At 43.6% G+C, this 5,070-nt stretch overlaps 1 pseudogene across 1 annotated transcript; it reads right to left on the minus strand.

Annotated features, from left to right (window-relative positions):
- Positions 1 to 1,883: 1,883 nt before the first annotated feature.
- LOC307104674 (nucleolin-like) lies at positions 1,884 to 3,934 on the minus strand (annotated as a pseudogene). The gene has a single exon. The product of its transcript is annotated as a nucleolin-like (transcript).
- Between the last annotated feature and the right edge of the window lie 1,136 nt (positions 3,935 to 5,070).

The following is a 5,070-nucleotide window of genomic DNA, read 5'->3' on the forward strand; positions in this document are numbered from 1 at the left end:
GTCCTTTTCTATTTTTTTTTTTTTTTTTTGTATTCTCATTAAGGTCCTTGAAGGTCTCTTCAAGTTTATCAGCGGTTTTTAGAAGATTCTTGAGTAACCTTATAAATGTGGTTCTGAACACCGTGTCATCCATTAGTTTACTTTCCTCCATCTCTTCTATTCGTGACCTGCTTCGGTGTGTCCGCATTTTGGCTGCCTCCCTGTGTTGATGGAGTGGCTTTGTGTGGTCAGTGACCTATAGGGGCCAGTAGCTCAGCTTCCCCAATCTCCCTAGGTGGTCGCTCTTGGTACCCCCCTTTGTGGGCTGAGTGCAAAGTCTTGGTGTTGTTAAGCCTTGATTGCTGTTGGTACACTGGGAGGATTTGACCTCCAGGCCAATTGGCTGTGAGGAATCAGCTGTATCTACGCCGGGAGACAGCCTTATTCAACTAGACTTGCAAAATTGTAAAAGCCTCTGTGCTCAACTTGGATGGGGCAGAGTTTCAGGGTGGAGCCTACAGCCTTGGCTTCCCGTCAGCCCCACCCTATGAGGTTCCTGGGTCTCAGTGTCCCTCAGTGTCCCTCTGTACTCTCTGCAAGCACCTCTGAGAGAAAGGCGCCCTGGAGTTTCGCCCGCTGCCAGTCTAGTCTCTCCCCAATGAATCTGGATTCCCAGATTCTCGCCCGGAACTGGGTTTCAGTGCAGTCGGAACTGGGGCTCAGCGCAGTCCAGAGCTTTTGTCTCCTTCCCGCTAGGGCAATTCAGCGGCACAGTCAACAGACCATCCTCTGCACGCATTCACGTGCGCGCCTCCAGAGCTCTGCCTTTCGCCGCTCCCCTGAGTTTCCGCCTTACAGCCCAGATTCCCCCAGTATGAGCCTGGGTCCCCAGGGTCTCGCCCGGTACTAGGGTTCAGTGCAGTCGGAGCTGGGGTTCAGCGCAGTCTGGAGCTTTTGTCTCCTTCCCACTAGAGAATGCCGGCCAGGCACTCAGCCACCCCATCCTCCGGCTCCGTCCTCCCCGCACGCGTGCGTGCCCATGTCTCCGCCTGTGTCTCCGTACCTCAGGCTTTTACGGCTCCTCTGATTTTCCTTGTGGTTTTCTTGTTCCTTCTAGTTGTGGGCGTTTCAGTCAGCCAGCTTTCCTGTGGTTCTGGATGATGTCCGTTTTGACTTTTAGTTGTATTTTTGAAATTGTTGTGCGAGGCTGCGGTTTAGATGTTTACCTATGCCGCCATCTTGGTTTCTTCTCGGTGCATTGTGGTTTTAATTTGCCTCTCTCTGATGATTAGTGACACTGAGCATCTTTCATACATCTACTGGCCATTTTATCTGTATGTCCTCTTGGGAGATGAGTCTATTCAGGTCCTTTGAGGTTGTTTTCTTGGTGTTCAGTTGTATTAGTTCTTTATATATTTTGGAAATTAGCCCCTTCCAGATTCTTTGAGGACCCAGGAGATCCTTTTTGTTTTTGTTGGGTTTTTTTTTTGTTGTTGTTCCAAGTTTAGGACTTTTAATTTGTCCCATAGCGGTGAAGCAAAATCATGACAAAACATTCTGCTTTCCTTTGTACCTCAGTGTACACACACACACACACACACAAAAAAAAAAAAACTGTAGCAAGGGGAAATGGTTTTGTACACAGGAAAAAACAATATAAATTCAAAACTTACAGCTAAGAGTTAGCTCTATCACTCATCTCTTTAAAAAGTTTATACGAATATCCAGTCAAAATCAACAGGGTATCTCCTTTGAAATATTATACAAATGGATTTTCAAGTAGATCTCAGGACTGTATACTGTCTTGGAATGTCCTTAGAAGGCTGTCATTGATCAGGTAACAGCGTAAAAACATCAGAGTCCTTTCTTTCAAATGGAAGAGGGAAAGACAGGGATAGAAGAAACTATTCAAACTTCATCTTCTTTCCTTATGGCTTCTGGTCTCCTCCTCCTCCTCTGCTTCCTAGGGAGCCTCATCAACCTCCAAAACCACTCTGGCCTCTGCCACCAAATCCACCTTGGCCTCCTCTGCCACCTCTGCCTCTGCCACAACCCCAGAAGCCACCTTCACCCTTAGGCTTGGCCCGTCCACAGTAACTTTGTTTTCACCGATTTCACCGTCTTCTATGGCCTCCTCGGCGGCTTTGGCACCTTCCTCACTGTTGCAGTCTACAAAATCAAACCCTTTGGAAGAGCTCGTCTCCCTGTCAGTGACTATCCTTGCCCGGACAAAGCCATCAAATGACTCCTTCAGTGTCTCTTCTGTAGTGTCCTCAGACAAACCTTTGACAGAGTTTTGGATGGATGGCTTTTTGCATTAGGCAGTCCCCTGGGTCCTTGCAATTCCAGCCTGATTATTCTACCCTCAATTTCTCTTTTATTACAGAAATTTAAAGCTTCTTTAGCACCTTCAAATGAAGCAAATTCTATAAATGCAAAACCCTTTAGATTTGTCATTTTGGTTCTGGGGCACTTTGATAAAAGTTGCCTTCTCAAATACTTCCTGAAGAATGTCTTCTGTTGCACTGTAGGAAAGGTTGCCTAAAACCAGAGGTTTTGATTCACCACTTCAAGTGCTATTCTTTCCATCTCTGTGGTCTTGACTTTGACCCTTCTCTCCAGTATAGGACAGGGAAATGAATCGCCCATCTATTTCTGTTCTCTGCTTTTTTCCCCCAAGGTTTTTTCTTCATCGGCTTCTGCCTTAAATTCAATATAAGCCATCCCTTTACTCTTTCCATCCTTGTTGACTAATCTGATCTCTATAGCATCTTCAAACACTTCTTTTAATTAGTCCTGAGTAACTTCATAAGGCAGATTTTTAACCAAAAGTATTCTTGCATCTTGATCTTTTTACTATCTTTTCCCTTTGGTTTTCTAGTTTAATTTCATTGCCAAAGACTTTTAAACCAGTGAGTTAGTTCTAAGGCTTTTTCCAGGTCTTCAGCAGATTCAAAATCCACATAGCCAAACTTCCTAAGAAACACAATTCTGACATCCACAACAACAAGATCATTTTTAGCAAAACGTCACTCATACCGATTTTTAATTCAGGAGCAGATTTGCTGAAGTTCAGGTTTCCAACAAAGAGATTGAAAGCTGTAGTTGGTTCTGTGACTTCTACCTTCTGTTTCTTGACCTCAGGCACAGCTTTCTGTTTGGCCATTTCCTTCTTTTGTTTCCCAGGTGCTTCTTTGATAGGCTCTTCCTCATCCCCTTAATCCTCCTCCTCATCTTCCTCATCTCCATCCTCTTCATCGTCCTCTTCATTATCATCTTCTTTGTCTTCATCCTCAGCTGTGCTTTTAACCTTCATGGGAACAGCTTTTACATGAGCTTTCTTGCCTTTGGCTGGTGCGATCTCCATAGGTTCTTCTTCAGTCATATTCTTCATCATCATCCTCACCTTCATCATCTTCGTCCTCCCTTCATCATAATCCTCATTTTTGTCATAATCCTCATCATCCAAGGTAAGAGTGGCAGCAGTAGCTTTCATCACTCCTGGCTCAAATTCATCCTCCTCTTCAGTGTCATCATCTTCCTCATCACTATCTTCCTTCTTGGCATTCTTGCCATGCTTTGCTCCCTTGACTGGGGTGGCTGCTTCCTTTTTACCACAAATTGCTATCAATGCTTTGCCTGGTGTGCCTCCCTTCTTGCCAGGTATGGCTAATGCTTTGGCTGGTGTAACTGCTGCCTTTTTGCCAGGGGTGACAACTGCTTTCTTGCCTGATGTGGCAACTGCAATCTTTTTTTGGGGGGAAACCATCACCTTCTTTCCTGGAGTTGTGGTAGTCGTTTTGCCTTTTTTTCTGAGGAATAACCTCTTTCCACTGCTTTCATCTTCTTCGTCTGACATTTCCTTATCTTCATTATCTTCTTCTACCTCCTTTGGAGAAGGAGCCATTTTCTTGGGGCCACCTTGATTTTTACCAGCCTTTGCTAACTTTACCATGATAGTGGCTTATGACAGTAGAGTGTGAGATGGGTGAGTGGTGCAGATGTGCCCAGAGGAACCAAATGGCATCAATGGCAGCTGCTGGTACTGAAGAACCAGAACAAGTAGGTTTCACTACCAGCTGGAGCTCCAGACTCCCCAGGAGATTCTTGACACATGGATTTCCTTCCGGAGCACAGGAAACTCCTCGGATTGATCATCTGACCTTTGCATGGTCTATATCATACTATAGCCCATGGTTGGCTCTACCTAAAGAACATGGACTCAAAAAGCTGTTCAGCATCACCTAGTCCCTTCCATATTGTCAAACCCAAATCTAACATTTTAGATTATGCTTTTTTTCCAATTTTACATTCATTCTTTCTATGTACATATGTATGTATTTACTTATGCTAGACACGATATTTGATTAATAAGGAAATAAACAGCTGAGTTCAAATTCAATTATTTGTTTTAATATTATTCTGGTTAAAATTTTTAGTATTACAATTCTGTCATGTTCAAATTCATACACTGACAAAGTAATAATCTTTGGTCTTAACTACCTGGGGATATTTCTGTCTTTATATAGTCCTAGCTTTATCCAGCTATATAGCAGCAGCCTCCATGCTGGTACCCTATGACCCTTATCTCCTAGTATTCACACGCTTGTGTAATCCCTACCCCAAGAGAGTGTGTGAATTTATTGAATCATTTCTAACTAAATATAGCAGCAGTAATAGGATGTCACTTCAGAGATTAGGTTATTAAAAAGACTGTGGCCTCCATCTTAGGTACTCACTCTTTTTCCCACTTAGACCACTTGGCCAGGGGGAAGCCAACTGTCATGGTATAAGGCTGCCCTGTGGAGAGGCCCCTGTGAGTGAGCTTGGAAGTAAATTCTTCAATCTCAATTGAGCCTTCAAATGACTGCAGCCTTGGCCAAGAGCTTGACTGCCACCTTGTGAGAGACCCTGAGCAAGAGGCACTGTTGTTAAACTGTTCCCAAATTTCTGAGCCTCAGAAACTGTAAGATAATAAATTATTGCTATTTTAAGCCACTAAGTTTGGGGGTAATTTGTTAGTCAGCAATAGATAACTAATACAAGCTATAATTATTAAAGTCACAATTTAAATAAATTGATGTGATGACA

Source organism: Cnephaeus nilssonii (assembly GCF_951640355.1).
Source record: "Cnephaeus nilssonii genome assembly, chromosome: 9".
NCBI lineage: Eukaryota > Metazoa > Chordata > Mammalia > Chiroptera > Vespertilionidae > Cnephaeus > Cnephaeus nilssonii.